Here is a 21,193-nt window from a genome sequence, read left to right on the forward strand (position 1 = left end):
AATGGGAGTTTCTTGAAGAGATGTGGACGACCATGTGAAATAATACCCTACTACTGAAGAACAAAAATCTGGCGCTTACCGCCTGGCTTAAGGATTCATTAGCTATTTGACCTTGTCAAGTAACTAATTTTCAGAGTATTTGCTTTACCTCTGTAATGTAAATAAAAACCCTTCCATAGGAATATTGTGAGAAATAAATAGGATCATAGCACAGTCCCTGGAAACCCACCAACTTTCAGTAAACATTAGTTCCTTTCATATCTACTCCTTTCTCACTAGAGGGTGGAAATTCTCCAGTTGTTTTCAGACACCAGAGGCATATAATTTGTGGTAGTTCACAGATACATTCTTATCATTGTAGACATATGGTAATGTTCAAAAAGTTGAGATATTATTGTACCTTTCAAAATTATAGAAAACACTTCCTTATAAGTGTTATGAAATAGGACTGCTATGGTATAAAAACTCAGTATTCAATTAAGAAACATAAAGGATGGAGAAGAAAGAAAAATAAATAAGAAGTGAAATATGAGAACTGTGGTAGAGAGTCAATGAAACGCTGGCTACTGAACAGTAGTATTCCTGGAGGAAAACCAGAATAAATGGAATAAAAACTTTATTCAAAGATATCAATAGTTTCTAAGGAAGGAAACATTCTTAGATTAGAAATGGGTATGAACTGTATTGGGAGAGGGGGAATACTTTTAAGGCACAATGATCAAAAAGATACTATTGCCCTAAATGCGATGTCCCTATCAAATCCATCCCCTTAGGGCTTGGAACCCTGAAGAAGAGGAGGTGGAAAGAGTGTCCTTTGTGTATATAGTATGGCTTCTGGTATAGTGTTGTTATGAGATGCCTGAGTGTGTCAATGAGTGGGTCTCTGCATCTACATGTTTCCTGTGCCTTTTCTTGAGCTTTTTCTTGTGCTAGTTTTGTCCTATCCTGATGCATTAGTTTTAATTTTCTTATTATATTACATTGTATTATATTTTATTATTATCATCCCTTAGAAGCCTGTTTATTTTCGAATGAGAGACAGAAAGTGGGTAGATCCAGATGGGAGAGTTGGAGAGGAATGGGAATAGAGGTAGGGGAAAACATAACCAAGATATATTATGTGAGGAAAAAAAAAAAAAACAAAAGCTATTTTCAATAAAAGGGAAAAAAAAGAAAATAAAAAAGTCTTAAAAAACAATGACATCAAGTAAAATTACATACTGATATGTAGAGGCATAAAAAAGGACTTTGGAAGTGAGTCTCATTTTAGTGGCTAATTTCTCTTGTTTACAGTTTCTACTATGAGCAAGGCACTGATGACTCGGAGTCATGATGATATGGCATAGCTACTATCCTCAGGATCTCCAAATGTAGCAAAGCAGTAATAGCTAGAGAAGGGCAGTCAGTACATCCTAGATAGAATAACCCAAATCCCATGAAACACAAGGAACCACAACACCATCTAGGAGAGCATGCCAACAGATATAAAGACAGAGTATGGCCAAACAGGCTGCAGAAAAGTGGTATATGCTGCAGAGGAACAGGCAGGAAAGGACTGAAATGTGTCCAGAGAACTTGACTGGTACACCGGGAAGAGGAGGTGGTGGAGGGCAGGGAGGACCCTGGTAAGCTTAGTTTTAGCAGATGGTGTAGAGGTAGACACAGTGATGGGTTCTACTTTCAAAAACAAAGCTTTGAAGCTGAGAAGAAAGGGCAGATTTAAAATGAAGAGGTTTGATGTGGGATTCTCTTCTGTATGCTGTGAATATGTTTTTATAACTATTGGTTAATAAAGAAGCTGCTTTCAGCCAATGGCTCAACAGAAGATAGCCAGGCTGGAAGAGATATATATATAGAGAGAGAGCAGGCAGAGTCAGGGAGAAGCCATGTAGCCGTCACTGCAGGAGACAGATGCCGTACGGAACCTTACCAGTAGGCCACAACCACGTAGCAAATCACAGATTAACAGAAATGGGTTAATTTAATATATAAGAGCTAGCAATAAGAAACGTGAGCTAATAGGACAAGCAGTGCTATAATAACACAGTTTCTGTGTCATTATTTCAGGTCTGGGCAGCTGGAAAATGAACAAGCAGTCTCCGGCTACAGAGGTTTACGTGTTCTAAGGATGGCGATGGGATTGGGCTGTGATCCTATTGTAAGAAACTTTCTTTAGAATTCCTTAAAGAGTTTTTTTTACTAATAAAACTCTCTGAACTTTACTTCAATTAGTTACACATTCCCCAAGAGGAAACATAGGAGGGGTGAAAAGTGAAAGTTAAAAAAAAAAAAAGGTTGAAGTAGTGGTAAGAACACAGGAGCAACAGATCATTTGCTCTCTCTCTCTCTATATATATATATGTATATAACAATCATTTACTATATGTGTGTGTATGTGAGTGTGTGTAAGGGCTGTGGAGTACTGAGGTCTGTGAATCTATCATGAACTGGCCTCCTACTGCACTCACCAACAATGTATACAAACCCTTCTTTCCCCAGACCCTCTTCAATCCAATTGTAAATCCAAATCAGTTCTTCTGAGGCCGAGGAAGTAGAGCTTACTTTCCATAAGGAACAAGTCATCACAGTGTGTAGAAACTTCTTGGAAGCCAATTCTTCATGCTCAGAAACAATTATAAACCACACAAAAATGCCCACCCTGCATGTATATCTAATCCTACATTCTCTTAGCCAGTTCCAAAAAAAATACTCACTTATAAACACATATTTTTAAAAAAAGTTTGCCAAATTATTTTTAAAAGATATTTATCAATATATGTGGGTTACCACCTAAATCTGTGGTTCTGACCAAAAAGGCCATGAATTTGTGACCTTAAGACCATAGCTCATAAATAGAAATGGGAGCAAAAAAAAGGAATCAATGTAGCAAATCTCAGGGAAACAAACAACAAACTCAATGAATGAAAACGAGACAGGCATGTTGAATATTCTCGCTGGCTCCTCAAAGATTTAGATGCTTAAGTTACCACACCACCACTGATAACAAGTTAGTAAGCTGGACACAGAAGCAAGAACACATATATATCTGTTATGATGTAAGCATGACACAGAAGCAGGAAGAGCAGGGGTCTAAATGAGCTTTGGCTAAGTAGAGAGTCTGAGGACAGCCTGGGCAAGATCATGAAACTGACTAAAAAAAAAAAAAGATGGTAACAGAACAGCCATGTCAAGCAGCCACAACCAAGACTGTTGTGATCTCAGTTTTGGCCATGATCACAGATTCTGGAACAGCCATCAGCATTTCTCCGTTGACGGTGGCAAGAACCGAACTTTGAAGTCTGGACAAGTGAAGGGAGTCAGGTGGTGAGCTGCATATGCTATCTATTCCTGAAAGGATGCTTGGAGACAACACTTTAATGACTTAGCGTGACTAGCTTTGAGCCACTGTACTGAGTTCAATGAAACAGATGTACTAAGATGTGTAAAGAACTGCCAGGAATGCGTAAAGCAACTTGTGCTGAAGAGCGGCAGGAAAGTAAGAGAAGTCCTACATACTCTGTGGTGCATAGGCCTACACCACAGACTATAAACAAACAGCACTCAGGGACTCTCTTAAGTTAAAGGTTGTACCTATAGCAGATCATATAGGAATAGGAATTGAAAGCCAGAGAGAAGTTCTCCTGTTTGAAGATGAACTGCATTACCATGGAGTTTCCTAACACATCCCAGCTCTTCTCTACTTTTGCAGTTTTTCTTGAGAACCCATGGGGTATGCTTATCAGAAGGGATGTGCTTATCATGAGGCTAACAAAAGCTACATGTTAAGAGAACACACATTCTGACAGAAAAAAATGGTAATTTAATGCATAATCTACCTTTCCTTTTCACGGAATTTAATTAAAGTACGCAGCATTTATCATATGTGTGTGTGTATGGGCTGTGGAGTACTGAGGTCTGTGAATCTATCATAAACTAGCCTCCTACTGCACTCACCAACACAATGCACACAAACCCTTCTTTCCCCAGACGCTCTTCAATCCAATTGTAAATCCAAATCAGCATTTACTGATTAGGAAAGCCATTTGTGATAAGTTAGTATTTATGGAAAGAAATGATCCTAATCTCACAGACTCACAAGAAAGTACCCCAGGAGAGCAGAATGTGAGTCAACATACACTCCATGTGGAACCTGACTGAACACACTGGCTGTTTGTAGGGGTGTTTTTATTATGAGATTTAATTTTCTTGATTATACACAAATTTTCTGTACTTAAAGAAAAATAAAAGATTGTTCCAGGCAGGTTGAATCAACTGATATTTATACCATCTGTCTTCAGATCTGTGCTCCATGTCATTTGCTCTGGAGTTCCATCTGAATTAGTAAATTAGCACAAGGCGTGACTCAGCAGCAGGGCCATGTAGGTGTCTCATGAGATGGACACGATCCATCCCGACAGCGAAGCGCTGTGAAGACACTGTACAGAGTCTGGACTGTAAACCCATCACAGAGCCCACATGCCTTGTGACTGTCATAGGATTCTCAACTAAGCATGATGAGACACTATACTGCATCTTAGATTTGGGCTTTCTGGGGTTTATCTCCACTTTTGGAGAGTTGTGATGTGGCACCTGGGAAGTTAATCTTGAGAGATTATTCATTAGTTGGAGTTTCTGGGCAACATCATATTTTGTGTGTTTGTACACACATGCATTTTAAAAACACATACACTTAAATGTCTGTCTCTGAGTAGTGTTAGATTTATTTAGATAATACATTGTTAAAAACTGACTCTTTTTGTTGTTTTTAAAAAACTGGGAGATAGGTGGAATGATCGTGCTTCTGAAGATTTTATTAATTTATTCCTGTGAAGAATACCAAGAAAGTGTGTCTTTGGTCACTGCTAAATATGACATATACTTTTTTATATTTTCTTGTTCTAAAGAGTCTTTTGTAGGAGGAGACTACATAATAAGAAAATATGGATCCCAAAGCAGAAAACAGAACATTTCAGGAGGGAAAAAGTGGCAAAAAGAAATGAGTTGAAATGTTAATTTCTGATAAGGCCATGGTAAAGTGATTTTATAACACACTAATAAAAACTTGGTTCTACAGAGATGGAACAGTTGGTGCACAGAAAAGTAGAGGATCAAAATATGAAACAATGTTAGCAAAACATACTCTGACAGCTGTTATCAAATTAGAAAGCTATCAAAAATTTATAATTCCATCAACAATGCAAAGAGAATAAGTGCCTGAATTAGTGAAAGTGAGCTGTAGGCATGCTTGTGTGCATAAGTGTGTGACTGTGTGTGTGTGTGTGTGTGTGTATATACGCATGTGTATATACAAGTATCTAGCCAGAGGTGAAAAGGGAACAATCTCCTTAGGGTATGTGGGGAAATTTTCTTATTTAGTTTTATTCTGATGCTGCCAGCAGGATTATAGGACTAATGTTTCTAGAAGACCCAAAGAATAAAACATTTTACTCACGTATACACATATAAACTGTTTTGAGCATAGACAGAGATACACTGTTAAATACCAGTTGCGCTCCACTCCCAAGAGTAGCTGGGCTATATAAACTGGAACAACTGGAAAGAAAATTCAAACGTTGGGTGGGTAGAGAGGAAATGGTGGATATAGGAGGAGGAAGGGGGTGTAAATATGGTCAAAATACATGGTACGAAACCTAGAAGAATAAAGATATAAAAAAAGTCCACAACATTAGTGAAATCAGTCATGTACAGGATTTTAGATTTTGACTACATTCATCAAAGCTGTTATAGGACTGGGGAGATGCTCAGGCATAAGGACAGGAGTTCAAGTCCCCAGTATCCACATAAAAGCCAGGAGGCTCATGCCTGTAACCCTAGTGCTAGTAGGGGGAGACAGGAGGATCCGAAGGGTTTGCCAGGTTAAGTGAGAAACCTAGCTCAAATGTAAATACAAAGGAAATATGACTGAAGAGAAAACCCAATGTCAACTTCTGGCCTTTGCACATGTCTGCATTGATAAGTATATTTGCACACACATACACATGAGAGCATGCGCACACACATACACACACAAGCATGTGCACAGCACGTTTTTTAAAGTTAAAAAGCTATTAGAAAGAGAAATACATTTAAACCTTGGGAACTAAAAACAGTCCATAAATAAGTCTTGGATGGACAAAATAATCAAAACCAAATGACATACTTTTAAGAAATGAAGAGTAATAAGAGTAATACATTAAAGTTATGAGACACAGAAAAGCATGTTTTGCAAAGTCTGGAAGCTTTACTAGAAATGCACTCATTGGGAAGCAATAAAGACAGAAAAGTAAATGATTTAAACATTCATTCTAATAAATAACCAATAATATATATGAAAGAAAACAGCATAAAAGCAGAAATAAAGCACAGAAAAGGGAAACACTGGAGAAATAGTTAGAAAACCTCAACTCTAACTTTGGAAATGCAAAAGACTCCTGTAAATATCAACGTGAGTAAGCTTTGCTGGTAAATGTCTGTTTTTAAATGTTGATGTTTAACAGAGTCGGTAAAGATCTGTGTAACTTGGGATAAAGTACTCTAAAGACAATAATCAGTCTCTCTCTTTCCTCTCCTTCCCCCAACCTGTGTGTGTGTGTAAGTGGATGTTTATTGTGTGTGTAAGTGGATGTTTATAGAATTTATGGTTTATAGCAATTTAAACTTCAGAGAATGGAGAAAAACATGTAAAACTTGACCATTTAATCAATCAACTTCTAGTCCCTGTCTCTCCCATGATCAGCACCCCAAACTACGAAATCACACCTCATCACCTGATCCAGTTTAAATAAGGTTCACTCTGTGGTATGCATTCTGTGGGACTGGATAAGATATACACCCACTATTACAGTATCATGCAGAGGGCTTTTCAATCTTAAATCTCCCAAATTCTTTGTTTCTTACTTCCCCATTAACCAGGAAGCAACCGATTTTTTCAATCTCTTGACGTTTGCCTTTTCCATAATGTTACACAGTGAAGATTTGTTTAAATGTGGTGCTTCAAGGAGATGGCTAAGAAATTATTATTGAGGTACTGAGAAGTGGATTGAATTAGGAAAAAAATCATCCAGAGTGAGGTAACCCAGACCCAGAAAATCAAACATGGTATGTACTCACTCATAAGTGGACACTAGATGTAAAGCAAAGGACAACTACAATCGAGAGCTCCAGAGAAAGTAGGTAACAAGAAGGACCTTAAGCGGGACTCATGGATCACCCTGGGAAGGGGAAATAGATGAGATCTCCTGGGTAAACTGTGGTGGGGGTGCAGTAGAGGGAAGGCGATGGGATGAGAACATGAAGGAATAAGATGGTGGAGTTGGGGAATGGACAGAGTATGAAAGCAATGAAAGAGATATCTTGATAGAGGGACTCATTATGGGGTTAGGGAGAGACCTGGTGCTAGGGAAATTCCCAGGAATCCACAGGGATGACCCCAGCTAAGACTCCTAGCAATAGTGAAGAGGGTACCTGAACTGGTCTTCCCATAAAATCAGATTGGTGAATACCCTGTCATCATAGAGTCTTTATCCCGTAAATAATAGAAGCAGATACAAAGATCCACAGCTAAGAACCAGGTCAAGGTCCAGGAGTCCAGTCAAAGAGAGGGAAGAAGGATTATATGAGCAAGGGGGCAGGAGAATCAAGATCATGACTGGGAGATACTCAGAGACAGCTGACCTGAGCTTGTGGGAATTCACAGACTCTAGACCAACAGCTGGGGAGCCTGCATAAGATGAACTAGTCACTCTGTGGGCGACACTTATGTAGCTTGGTCTGTTTGACAGGCCTCTGGCAGCGGGATCAGGATCTATCCCTGGTGCAAGAGCTGGCCTTTTGGAGCCCATTCCCTAACGTGGGATGCCTTGCTCAGCCTTGATACAGGGAAGAGGGGCTTGGTCCTGCCTTTACCCTTTCTGAGGAGAGGATGGGAGATGGACAGGGGTGGGGAAAGGGAGCAGGAGAGGAATGGAGGGTGGAGGAACTAAAGTTAGTATGTAAAATGAATAAAAAGTTTAAAATTAAAGTAATTATTGTACAGATCAACATGCATTTATATACTTTATGAGATGCTACTTTTGTTCATATTTCTCAAGATCTCTACAGTATCAGCAAATACATATTTCATTTTTCTGACATAGAAGGAAAACAGCTCATCTCTTTTCATACTAAATTAACTCACAAACATACTTTTCCAGGAATATAACATATACTCTCAAATTCTTTCATAATAGACCTAATCCTATTAAAACTAAAAATATCTGAGCTATGTATTTCCAGGAGTCAAGTTTTAAAACCTTATAATTAATGGGCACACCCCGCTTAGTGAGTTCTTAATCCAGCTTCAAAGGAGCACAGCAGAGCCCTGTCAGGGTGGGCGCCATGCTCTGCTCACATGATGTATGCAGAGAAAGAAACACCCAGAAACCTAGTAACCCTTGAAGGCTTGTGGAAAAAGAGGCTGGACTTTTGCTGGAGCAGACAGGCAAAGGCACCAAACTCTGTGGTGTGGATAATGCTGAGGCAAAAACTAGCCACTGTGAAGGGCGGCCCCTTAGTTATGCACGGGTTAAGAACAGTAGGTTGGTAGGAAAGGTAAATATGAAATAAAAATTTAAATTTAAAATCAAAGTCAAACTTATTTGTAATACAGTTAATTTCAGTTCATACAAAAATGTTACAACAAATTTCGTTTTAGTCTTAAAGAAAATCTCAAATAATCACATTACTTCAGCTGTAAATATTTTAGCATGTATCCCTGATGTAGAAAGCCTTTTGTCTAACATCATAAAGCATGGTAGCACATCAAACAAAATTAACAATGATTTTTTTTTTTAAACAGTGTGACCAGAGACAGGAAACTCTCACAGAGACTACCTGTTAAAAATACAGAAATCTGCAGGTATGTGCCTTTATAAATTGTTTAGGTTAGGGATGTCTCAAATCCAACTAATTGGAACTGGCCAATCAGAGGAGGGTTAGAAATTCGATAACAGCCGGGCAGTGGTGGCGCACGCCTTTGATCCCAGCACTCGGGAGGCAGAGGCAGGAGGATCTCTGTGAGTTCGAGGCCAGCCTGGTCTACAAGAGCTAGTTCCAGGACAGGCACCAAAAACTACAGAGGAACCCTGTCTCAAAAATCCCCCCCCCCCCAAAAAAAAGAAAGAAAGAAATTCGATAACAGTTACAAAGGCCAGAATGTTGCAAAATATACAATACATCAGTTATACTCTGTTTTCAAATATGCACGTACACCCATTTCCCCAAATCCCAATTTTGTTACTGTAAGTATTAACAATGCAGATTTGATCCTACCACTGTGTCATAGGTGTTACATCACAGAAACCACAGCTTTCATGTTCACTAAAAGCAGTTGTGTTACCTCTGCGAGTTTCAACATAGCCAGCACATAGTTGTCAACACAACTTAAGGAGGTGACATCTCAGTTTTCTTCCAGCATTAACTTTCCACAAGTCTAGAAACTACTACTTCAATGTACAGCATTTTACTGAAGAGCCATAGGGGATAACATAGGTCATACAGCCCAGGCTCATTTTCAGGGCAGAGAAACCATGTTTAATATAACACTTGTACCTTCATAATATGGTTTTGCACTAAAAACAAGTCATTGAGAAGTCATATAGCCTTTACGTTGTTATAGCTTAAAGGTCTTGATATGTTGGGCATATAACTTGGTTTTGTTTTTTTTTTTTGTTTTTTTTTTTTTTTGGTTTTTCGAGACAGGGTTTCTCTGTGGCTTTGGAGCCTGTCCTGGAACTAGCTCTGTAGACCAGGCTGGTCTCGAACTCACAGAGATCCGCCTGCCTCTGCCTCCCGAGTGCTGGGATTAAAGGCATGTGCCACCAGTTTTTATCTTTTAGTTACTGACTATAGTTGATTTCATGGACTGTGGTTTATTAAATCTGAACTTGATGTCTAGATTTCTCTGTACCTCATGGCTTGTTGATTTTCCTGTTGCCTAGACATTAAGGCTTTTGGTTTCCTTTACAGAAAAATGAGGTGAATTTAAAGAATTCAGACTGTGATTCCCCATGATACTTTAGGATATTTGATATTTGTCCAGGAAGCAGCTTTGATCAACATCTGCTCCATACCACACAAAATACAAAAGAGACAGTTTAAAGTTTAACAGTAGAATATACATTTTTGTCTTACTTACTGTTCTAGGGCTATGAAGACACATCATGACCAAGACAGCTTATAAGAGAAAGCATTTCAATGGGGACTTGCTTACAGCTTCAGAGTATTAGCCCCTGACATCATGTTGGAGAGCGTGGAAGCAAGTTGGGCATGGCAGTGGAGCAGTAGCTGAGAGTTTACATCTATCTGATCCACAAGCATAAGATGTGGGGGAGTGAGGAAAGGAAGGAGGGAGAGTCTAGGCCTGGTACAGTCTTTTTGAACCCCAAAGCCCAGTGACACACCTCTTCTAACAAGGCCATATCTCCTTTAACAATTAGCTCCTGAACCTTCCTAAATAGGAATCAAACATTCAAGTATCAGCCTACAGGAACCATTCTCTCTGCTGCTTTGTGCTTTCAGGATGTGAGCTCTCAGCATCCAGCTCCAGCCACCATGCCTGCCTGCCGTCTGCCATGCCAGTATGAATTCTAACCCCTAGAACTGTAAACCCAAATAAACGCTTCTAAATGCTGTCCTGGTCATGGTGCTTATCACAGCAACAGAAAAGCCAACCAAGACGCTATGCCAACTGCTATGCCAACCTGCATTCTCTGCATTCTTCTCCAATTGAAATACTGTCAGTAACCTCTTGGTTGTACGATTATTCCGAAGCGTTAGCATTTCATCAGTTGTGTTATTAGAGGAAATCAGAATAGTAGACTGGAAATTGAGAGAGTTACGTTGCTACTAACAGACTATGACTTTGGGCATCAAGATGGCTCCCAAGGATCCTTTCTATTGCAGTCATACCTACGTGAAGTCTCCTCCCCTTGATTGTAGACCAATGCCAATGACTAACTTACACGGAAAAGAATATAGAAAGATGTTCTGCCACTTCTCAGTTTTAGTTTGAAAACAGAAGAAGGTCTCTCTTTGGCGTACAGCTCCCTTGCACACCGACAGAAGCTAGATGCCATGCATGAGCTGTCCTATGGGAGATCCACAGGACCAAGGTTCCCAGCAAATATCCCTGAGGATTTGAGACTCACTCCAACATCTCTCGAGGATCAGGATCCTCACAGCAGACATATAAATAAAGGGCCTTGGAGCCATCTAGGTTTGTGAGGAGACCACAGCACTATGAACACACTAACACTGGAAGAGGCCACCTCAGTCATGCCAGGGTGCTGAATGCTGAACCACAGAAGCTGAAGTTAGTTCTTTTATGTCACTAAACTCTGAGGTATTTTATATGCAGCAACAGAAGCCTAGTTCAGTCTGGGCTTCTACCCTTTTTCCACAAAGACTCTGGATTAAATGAGCTTTTGAGTCTTTATTTGTTGATAGGAAAGATAAAACATGGACTCCAACTTCATGTTCTTATAATAAAAATTGGTTACAATTGTATGTCTATTTTGAAATAAGATTCAAGATTTTGGACATTTGCCTTTAGATATAAGACAGCTCCTAGTCTACTTTACTAGAAGCACTGCAATAAGAAGAAAATCTTAGAAAAGCCCTTTGTAATAATAAAGTATGCGTTGTTATTAGAGATGCCCAGAAAGCCTAAGCAGTGTTCTAAGAATCTCATTTGCAAGCCGGGCGGTGGTGGCGCACACCTTTAATCCCAGCACTTGGGAGGCAGAGGCAGGCGGATCTCTGTGAGTTCGAGACCAGCCTGGTCTACAAGAGCTAGTTCCAGGACAGGCTCCAAAACCACAGAGAAACCCTGTCTCGAAAAACCAAAAAAAAAAAAAAAAAAAAAAAAAAAAGAATCTCATTTGCCTGCTTTAAGAAGCTGGCAAATTTGGGCTAAGTAATATAAAATGTTTGGTTCCCTTTTTATTAAAAATAATCAGAACTGATATTTCCAGCAGTGCTATCTTTTAAAAATTGATGGATATATAAGGATATTTCAAACCAAGCACAAACTAAGGCAGTTCATGACTGCCACGTCGGCACTGTAGAGAATACCTAGAGCAATACTGTACAGAGAGGTCAAGGAATGACAGTTGCAATCATAAAAACAGAAAAGAATAAAATTTATGAGACAAAAGATGAGTAAAGAGAACAGAAGACAGTAAAGGGCAGAGGGAGTGGCCATGTCCTGGGACCCAGCTGTCTCTGATTTGCCAGCCTTGGGATTACAGATACACCACTCTGCCCAGCTATGTACATGGGTACTGCTGATCTGAACTTAGGTTCATATGTTTAGATAATCACTTACTGACTGAACCATCTTCCCAGTTCCTATTCTGTTTATATCATTATTGTTCAGTAATATAATTTCAAATTGGGTATTGTGGTACCCTTAGCACTGTTCTTTCTGCTTAGGATCAAATGGGTCTTTTGTGCTCCACCTGAATGGTGAGATATTTTTTTCCTGATTTCGTGAAGAATAAAATTTAACTTTTTAAAAAGTTGTATTAGCAATTGTATTAATAATATTCATTGAAAATAGAGGAGAAATGAAGACATTTCCAGATAAACTTCAAAATAACAAACACTATCGTGGTGCTGACACAAACTAGAGATGTAAATCAATGTCTTTATGGAATAGCATAACACCCCAAGAGAAAATCTACAGAGTTATAGTACCCACATTTTTATAATGCTTTCAAAATTGTACACATGGCAATGACAGCATCTTTAACGAATGGTACTGGGAAAACTGGGTTTCCACATGATGAATGAAATGGAGGATCCCCACAATGCTAAAAACAGAAATACTGTATGATATTCCTATACCACTCTTGGGAATACACCGCAAAGGCTCTAAGACAATGGATCATAAAGATATTTACACATTTGAGTTTGTAACTGCTCCATTCACAACTCTAGGTAGTAGAGTGAAATATATATATATTTTAAAGCTAAAATTCTTTAAAATATCTAATTTGGACCATTGTTCATTCTAAAGGACAAACAGAAGATTAAATTTCCTGAAGATATAATAAGTATTATTCACTCTGATACATCTTCCAATCATACCCAAATAAATTAGTCCAAATATATGCCTCCAGAAGCAGAACAGAAAAGGGAAAAATCAATCTGCCCACCAGAACCAGAAGGAAAGGTGTGGGAGATGCTCTACACAAACCCATGAGCCTGTCCTCCTCTACTGTTGCTGCAAAAAAAAAAAAAAAAAAAAAAAAAAAAAAAAAACTTTGACATTAAAGAAAAGAATTACTCGACATTAAACCAATTGGAGTAATTACATTTTATATACAACATATACATAAAACATAGTAGCTCCTGCCATAAAAATGTCAAAGCCTAAAACTGAATTTTTACGAAAACGTGATTGGGGTAACTAAAACATTCTGAAGCAACGACAGCTCCTATGTTCTGTGAAGCTAAGACAACTTTTCATCATGGCAGATATGGCACGCACCCTGGAGAGCAACAGAAATGCCACACACCCTGAAGAACAATGGAGATGCCACGCACGCTGGAGAGCAACAGAAATGCCACACACCTTAGACACCCCAAGGACAAATGAGGAAAGGTTTCCTTCGATTTATATCTGTTTGGCCTAAATTTGTATTATTACAGAGTTTAAGAAGCCAACAAATAGGGTTATAAAAGAAAAACAACATTCAGAAGAATTCTCATAATTCCTTGTTTAATCAATCTATTCTGTAGCACAATACTCACTAAGAATGCTAATAGATTCTTAGACCCATTTTTTATTGAAAAGAAAAATCACATATATAAAATTAAAGGAAAATTAAAACATTCCTCATGGGAGTTGCCATAAGTCTTTATTAAACACAGTTTATTGAGGATGTCTTAATATATACATTAAACACTATGCCAATATGAGCGATGGTACCCTCACACTAGGGAACCTGAAATAGGAAGATTAGAAATCCAAGGCTATGTGAGAAGCTCGAGTCTGTGATACAGGAGACCCTGTCTTAATCAGCCAACCAATCAAAAAAATCAACCAACAAAACAACAACAGCAAAATCAACCGAGTCAAACCAAAATAAAAATAAAATTCACTATCTAAGACACTGTGATATCTGGAAATGGCAACCCAGAGCTGGAAATGTCAATTTTATGCTGCAATAAACATGGTCTTCAAACATGACCAAACCATTATTTGGGAAAATGTTAACACCTGCTTCTGTTTTCTTTGAAGTAATAGGGTAAACATGTAAGTAAGCAGCTCAGATGTAGAACTATATTCACTGGGACGTACCCAACCAGGACTCATTATTCCTGTGTTTCAGTGTATAACCCTCTAAACTAGATGCTAACTGATCAAAACAAGGAATTAACTCTGAATAAACTGTGGTTTGCCATGGTATTAAGAATGCTAATATTCTTAAAAAGCATCAAGGATAATCTTTCAGTTTAAGAATACATTCAACTAAGATTTCAGGTAAACTTACTATTTCAATCTGTCACTCATATATCCCCTTAGTCAGGTGCCCACCATCAAGCTGACAGCTTCATGAATCATTTATTAGGTGACAAAAATTATTCAGGGGAAGACTGACTGTTTTCCATATGACAGAGTCCCTTGGGAAAACACTTGGAATCTGGCCTCAGGGAATGGAGATGCAGACACTTGCAGCCTGACAACAAGGCAAAGAAATGTATTGCTGTCTTACTCACAATTTCTAGGGAACTGTCTTCCAGTCCCTAGCTCTTGAGTTGCTAATGCCCAAGTAAAGAGCCACGCTAGGACTAGAATGCTCAGATTCCCACAGATTTAATAGGGGTGACAAACCACACAGACACAGAGAAGTGACATCAACTTAAGGCACAAGAAGAAAGCGACCAAGCAACACAGTCACGAGTGTCTCACCGCGTCTGACCACATTTCTTTCCATAGTATATTCCTACATTGCTACACTCCAGGAAGAAAATGACAAATCAGCCAGTCAGCAGTCAACTTTATGGAAATGCCTCAGTTTTATATTATGAACAGAATGGTGTTCAATGGCCTCAGTAAGAAAAACAAAGAGAGAAAAACTTTAGACGAAATATCACAGTCAAATAATAGTTTATAGAATGAATAAGGCAGGAAACACTACTGTATGCTCAGTAAATAAAGTAAACTGACTCAGAGCCTTCCCCTACAGAATGACAACCACGGATAATCCAGTGCTTACTTGGCTCTATGGCCAAAGACAAGACCCTCTTGAGTTGCTTGGAAATGTCCCAAAACATGAACCAGTTTCTTTTCTTCATGGCCTTTCATGGCACCTATTGCTTCTATCTTTCTGACACAGTAATCCTTTTTTTTTTTGTTTTTTTGTTTTTTTGTTTTTCGAGACAAGGTTTCTCTGTGGTTTTGGAGCCTGTCCTGGAACTAGCTCTTGTAGACCAGGCTGGTCTCGAACTCACAGAGATCCTCCTGCCTCTGCCTCCTGAGTGCTGGGATTAAAGGCGTGCACCACCACCGCCCGGCTGACACAGTAATCCTTAAAGAAACAAAGAAAGTATATTCTTAAAGGGGACAAAGCTGGTAAAAGCTGGTAAGATCAAAGTCAAAAGAAAGTATTACAAACCAGTTTTTACTATTTCCTTAAAAAGAAAAGTTCTAAGAGACACCACTGCAATGTAAGCTTATTGAAGCTGTCTGTTCATATGGGTTCCTCAAATAGGAAGCCCTACTACAGGCCACCTGACTCAGAGTTAGTTCACTGAATTTTATATTGAAATTGTCACTTGTCTATCTCCAGCTCCCCCTTCTCTCAGTCTTTCTCCTCCATTTCCCCCTTCTGCCTCCTTCCTTCTGACTCTAAATATCAATAAATGCATCTATAACTATTGACCAAAGACCTTGATTAGAGAAAGCACAGGTCTTCCACATATGAAGGTAGAGGACACATGCGTCCTACTTTGGTACTGCATCTCAGATCCAAAGAGATGCTCATTCAAGAGATTGTGTAACAACTGCTGCACTCAGTTATCTACTATTTTGCTACACAATTTATAACAATGAATTGTTTAAAGATGGTTTTTGAGTAATTCATGTATTGTTTTTGTGGCTTTTCATAGAAAAACGTAAGTTTTACTATAATTTAAAAAAGGGACAATTTTTGTTGAGTCCAAAAAGACAGATGTACCACATTTTTAAGCATCACATCTCAAAGATAACTCTTGTGTATTGTTACTATTTTCTTCCTCCAAGTACTCAGAGTACTCTTGCAATACCCATCCTACGATAAGCAGTTGATTACTTCTGTTAGTCACTGTGGTAGTTTGAAAGAAATTGGCCCCCAAAAGGAGTGGCACTGTTAAGAGGTGTGGCTTTGTTGAAGTACCTGTGGCCTTGTTGGAAGAAGTGTATCACTGTGGAGGCAAACTTTGAGATCTCATACATGTACAAGCTAAGCCCAGTGTCTCAGACCACTTCCTGTTGCCTGTGAGTCAAGATGTAGACTGTTGGCTACTTTTCCAGTACCATGTCTACCTTCAGGCTACCATCTTGCATCATGATGATACCATTATGAATAAATGTCTGAAAATGTAAGCCACCCCAATGAAACGTCTTTCCTTTATATGAGTTGCTTGGTCATGGTGTCTCTTCACAGCAATAGAAACGTTAACTAAGACAGTCACTAAATCTGACTTGATGCTGGAAACACTGAAAGACATTAGATTTACAAACATGAATCTTGGTCTGAGCCCCCTCCTAACTCAGTCTATTTTGGGGAGAAAGCAGTTTGAAGAGAAATCACCCTTTTTATTTAAACACAATTACTAACAATCAACCATGGAGGAGTAAGAACAACTGAGCTAAGAAGCCTCCAACCTGCCCCATGAGCTACATTTTTTTCAGTGGGGTTCACATGAATTACAATTCTTTTTAAATAGGTGTGCTATTTTCCTTCAGCAATTAAAAGAAATTTCGTTGGCTCCTAAAGTCTGAGAAAAACACACTGGTATTTTAATGACTTTGCTAAATACACACAAACACACACACACACACACACACACACACACACACACACTAACCAAGTAGATCTCTGTGAGTTCAAGGCCAGCCTTGTCTACATAGCAAGTTCCAGGATAGCCAGAGCTACATAGAGAGACCTTGTTTCAAAACAAACAAACAACAATAAAACACAACAAAACAAAAAAGACTTGGCAGGGATACAATAAATGTATAAATTTAAAGTTAGAATCTAGCTGCTGTTCCAGTCTCAAAAGCCTTAGACTATAGCACATTCTCCTCTAACTGCAGCAGGTACTAAGACACTGTCTGAATCTCTAGCTACAGGTGTCAGGCCAGGCATTTTTACCTAGAGAAGTGAGTTTGCATTAAAGGGAGTACTGGTGGCCACACACCCTGCTTCCCCACTCCTGTCTCCTGCCTGGGAATCAGCTTAGATGTGAGATTGTGCTGTGAAACTACTCCCATCCTCAGAAAGGTTTAAGAGGTCCTTTCTTTTGACACATTCACATACAGGTATGCACACACACACACACACACACACACATGCCAAAACCAACCAGCTTAGCAAGAACTTGCATTTAAAGGTAAGGTGGTGCAGGCCTACAATTCCAGCACTCAGGAGGCAGGATCAACACAAATCTGAGGCCAGCCTGTTCTACACACTCAGTTCAGGCTAGCCAGGGCTACACAGTGAGACTCTATCTCAAAAACCAAACCAACCAATGAACCAACAACCAACCAACAGTACCAACATGGGACCTACATAAATCAAGCTGCTTTAGTTTACATATCACTGCTAACAATATAAACTGTACAGGGAAGAAGAAACCTAGAATGAAAGGAGACCAATTTCTTGAAAAAAAAAAAAGTACAAAACTCACTCTTTATGATCATGATCTTTAACTGCAAAGCAAGCATTATAATTAAATAATGCCACAATTATGAAGTATCAATAGATATTTCGTAATCTCCTGTCCTTAACATAATTATAACATAGGTACAGTCAACAAATGGGAAGTAATTTGGTACAATATGATCTGTTAGCAGTCACAGAATAGTAGAAACAATGCTGGAAATAGATTAAATTATTTGATGTAGCACAGATAATAAAAACCCAAAGAGAGATATTGGGGTTGAACCTAAAGATCAGAAAAGCAAAGCAGCCAAGCCACTAGAGAGTTCTTTCCTCTAAGAAATCCTCAGACTAAAAGGCAGCAAGTTCCTGTCTTATTTCAGCTTACATGTCTCTGTAGTGCTGGGATTAAAGTTGTGAGCCACCACCGCCTCCATTGGTTTCTGCATTGATTTAGTGTAGCCCAGCGTGGCCTTGAACTCACACAGATCATTTGCTTCTGCCTCCCAACATGGGATTAAAGGTGTTTGACACCACTGCCTGGCCTCTAGTGGCTTAATTTTACCTTCTGGTCTTCAGGAAAGCTTTATTTATAAAACATAAATAAAATATCACTATAATTTGAAGTAACCATATTCCAGGAACAAAAAAAATCTAAATTTGTCTAGGAAATGTGAAATTCTTAATATATTCATTTTATGTGATTTTAATCAATTTATTTCAAATTTCAATGGTTTAAACAAAGAATCAGTAATTGGAGGGTTATCACAAGCTGTCCTCCAAACCTTCTGCCTCACACCTTTGTTGTTTTTAAGCACCAACTGTCTAGAACAGGTATGATTGCTAAAAGTAGCTTTCAGAGGAAGTTCTGTGTGGATGTAAGTAACTTATGAACTATTCTTCTAAGATACTGTCATTAGATTTCCTTTCTCTAAGTTACTCAGTTTTTTTTTTTTTTTTTTTTTTTTTTTTTTTTTTGGTTTTTCGAGACAGGGTTTCTCTGTGGTTTTGGAGCCTGTCCTGGAACTAGCTCTGTAGACCAGGCTGGTCTCGAACTCACAGAGATCCGCCTGCCTCTGCCTCCCAAGTGCTGGGATTAAAGGCGTGCGCCACCATCGCCCGGCTAAGTTACTCAGTTTTATTTGGGCCATGGTGATGCAGTTAGTACTGCGCTAACTGTGCATGTGGCTTCACAGGCAGAGATCTGCATGAACGCTCTAAGTGATGACTATTATGTCGCACAGTATGTGGAGACCTCGAGTCTTACTTAGTTCAGCTGATTTGACAGACACGTGTCTTTTTGTGTGGCACATAATGTGTGTCAGTTACTTAACCTCTCCAACAGCTTTGACTTTCTCATTGCAGGTGATGCCTAACATCTTCCTCGGCTCTGAATTCCCATTTTCCCTGCCAGCTGTCTCCAATTCCACCTACTCCCTGCTTTGAAGGCTTATTGCATGAACTCCTGGAGGTTTCTTTGTCCTTTGGCATGAAATGCACTTGGACAGTGAAGAGCTACGGTCTCTGCCCATTGTCAGAGATCCTCTAAGAGCTTTTTAAAATTTTAAGTGATGGTATTATTTAGTCCACAAAGAGGAGTGTGTCTGTGCATGCGCACACGTGTGTGTGTGTGTGTGTGTGTGTGAGTGAGAGAGAGAGAGAGAGAGGGAGGGAGGGAGGGAGGGAGGGAGGGAGGGAGGGAGGGAGGGAGGGAGAGAGGGAGGAAAGGAGAGAATATGAGAAAATACAAATGTGGCCCTATGGAACCTCTGATCAATAAATACTATTAATACCTAGTTTGTTAAATGTGTATACTGCTACAAAATACTATTTTTTCATGGCAATATGTCAGAGCAAAGTCTTAGTAGAAAATAACTTATCTTTAACACAAAGAAGTATCCTAGGAATTAAAAATGAAGTGCAATCTGTGTGATTATACATAACATGTTTATTTTGGCATGGAAAAGATACAAATTTCTATATTTATGAATAAAGAATATGGTCAAATTACAAATGTGAGTACAGATTTCTATATAAAACAATTTCTCCACAAACAAGTCTATAAAATATATGTCTATGTACACTATGTGGTTCACTACTAGTACTGTGTATGTAGTTTTCTAATTGTAACAACATTTTGTTTTTACCCCATGCTTAAGAATACTATTTTTCTTTCTGACAAATCAATCTTAGACAACTACACTGCTTCAGTGCTTGTGAGATAGTGTGCTTGCACAGCTCTTGAGGAAGTCTCTCCTTGCTTCAAGATTCTTTGCAGTAGGAGCTGGCCTAATTAAATAAAATAATGAATGAGTTTGGGCACTGAGAGGAAGTAGTTTAAAGTACAGAAGAGAATAGTTCATTGTAGTTGAGCTAATTTTACTATAACACTCTGGAATAGCAAAGAGCATGCCAATTTAGCTGAAAATGCTCATTAGTTTTTATAAGCAGAAAAGTAAGGACACCCATTATTAATGGCATCATCCCCAAATATAATTATGACCACTTAGGTACAAAAAATAATTCTTGTACATTTAGCCATATTAAGAGCTTTTAAGTTTAAAAATGATGTTATTTCCTGTGAAATGTTTAAAAATATGTAAAGGAAAATGAGTTAAATTATGTAAGAAAATACTTCTTTGTGAATGTGTAAAAGAGGATTAGTGTTAACTAGAAACAGAAGCTGTCTTTCAGAGCTTTCTGGGAAAGCATATATAGTTGATATATACATTTGCCAGCATTTTCTGCAGCCAGATCTTTTATCTTCAATGAGAGTGACGCTGATGGCTGCAAATGAGCACTTTATTACAAGTATCTTTGGTTCAAAGCAAAAGGTTTTTTTCCATTTCTTATGATGCCACACAGTAACTTGAACACTACTTAAAACAAAAAATTTACCCATTAATAATTTAAATATTTATAAAATTTCAGCAAAAGCTGCTTCATTATAAAGCATCAAAGCCCATTAACTGTGGTACCCACTTATTTGTGATGATGGGAAAACTAATAAAATAGAAAAAAATTCCTAAAAGCCACTTTCTTGATGTGCACACATATCCCCAGCCCTAAGAGAACGTGAATGCCACTGTTAATGGTAAGACAAACAGATGCTCTGCTGTCCCAGGAAGGCTCTGGATGGGGCAGTGTCCCTCCACAACGGCACTTTAGCACTAAATGAGGAAGATCAGAAACCTAGCCTAGTGCTGGTTTCAGAAACAAAAATTTCCACGCTAACATAAATCCCGCTCTATTTTATAGAGACTGATGCAATACAACCTGTATAA

At 38.7% G+C, this 21,193-nt stretch overlaps 1 protein-coding gene and 1 pseudogene across 4 annotated transcripts in view; one reads left to right on the plus strand and one right to left on the minus strand.

Annotated features, from left to right (window-relative positions):
• Positions 1-21,193, minus strand: part of Gstcd (glutathione S-transferase C-terminal domain containing) — an 85,881-nt gene that overhangs the window by 27,279 nt on the left and 37,409 nt on the right. The gene's annotated exons all lie outside the window — the stretch shown is intronic.
• Positions 1,498-19,355, plus strand: LOC130889857 (TIP41-like protein; annotated as a pseudogene).

The sequence above is a fragment of the Chionomys nivalis genome, chromosome 18 (assembly GCF_950005125.1).
Source record: "Chionomys nivalis chromosome 18, mChiNiv1.1, whole genome shotgun sequence".
Lineage (NCBI taxonomy): Eukaryota > Metazoa > Chordata > Mammalia > Rodentia > Cricetidae > Chionomys > Chionomys nivalis.